The sequence below is a fragment of the Eucalyptus grandis genome, chromosome 3 (assembly GCF_016545825.1).
Source record: "Eucalyptus grandis isolate ANBG69807.140 chromosome 3, ASM1654582v1, whole genome shotgun sequence".
Classification (NCBI taxonomy): Eukaryota; Viridiplantae; Streptophyta; class Magnoliopsida; order Myrtales; family Myrtaceae; genus Eucalyptus; species Eucalyptus grandis.
This window is the reverse complement of record NC_052614.1, coordinates 69284404-69285588: the sequence shown is the minus strand read 5'-3', so window position 1 is coordinate 69285588 and position 1185 is coordinate 69284404.

Sequence of the window (1185 nt, the reverse complement as noted above, 5' to 3'; positions counted from 1 at the left end):
AAGCCATTAGGGGATATAAACGCAACATACTTGAGAATTCAATCAGAAATCGACTGCTTGACCATAATAATTGGCAAGGGTAAATACGGCACCGTTATAATTGATTAGTGATCGGATATAGGTCGATTCGACGAAAACATGCAATTGAATTGCGGGTGATTCCACATGATTGCGAAATTCGCATCGAACGGCACTAACCCGGTTTTCTGTCGATTTTATATTCGGTACCCGTAATTGAAACCTTGCGATTTTTTACTACAACCGAAAGTCGCCTATGAGTAGAAGATGCACAAATGTGGATTGAAAATTATCGACCATGGGTCAAACGCACTAAAATCTCTAAAAGCTACCCGATAGGTTAGATTGAATTAAAATGGCCTTCGGTCGATTTTAACCACGAAATTGAATTCGGTTTTGGGAGTCGAACGTTCGAGCGTGTCACGATTCATTTATAAGACGTCGTCTCATTTTTCGGAAAAATTCCGTCGAGCCTGGAATTTTACGGAAAAATCAATTTCAGACGAAAAGAAAATAAAAATGGAAATTCGGATGGGAGGTTAATGGTGCTATTTGACTGCCCAAAAATAGCTTAATTAGGGGAATTAGAGCTATCTTCATAGTGGTTGGGCTCTTGACTTTGGTGACACAAGATTTTTGGGGCATTTTATGAGTGGAATAGATATTTCTAAAGGCTTGGCATTGGTTAATGCATTGACTTCATGGCTTTTCCCTTCCCTCTCTCTTCCCTTCATGCGTGAACCACTCTCTCCCCCTGCTGATTTCTTTTTCTTCTGCCCATCCCCTTCTTCTCTCACGTTCAGCCCCCATTTCCCCCAGCTTCTTCCTCACGCCTTCTTTGCTTCTTCACCCTTTCACGCCAGCCTGCCCTTCCTTTTTGTTGCTGCACCACCTACCTTCACCATCCACCGAACCCCCTCACGCCAGCTCAACCACCTGCCACCTCCATTCTCCTTTCTACCTTCACGTCATCCACCATCAGCCCCCACCCCAGCGTCTTCATCTTCAATAGTCAGCCTACCTTCACCGCCCACTTCATTCGCTGCTAGCACTTCACGCCCACACACACCCAGCAACCACCCACCACCCTCACGTCTTCATCAGCAGCTCACCACAGCCAGCTCACATCCCATATTCAGCCAACCCAACCGAACAGCCACAGCTCCA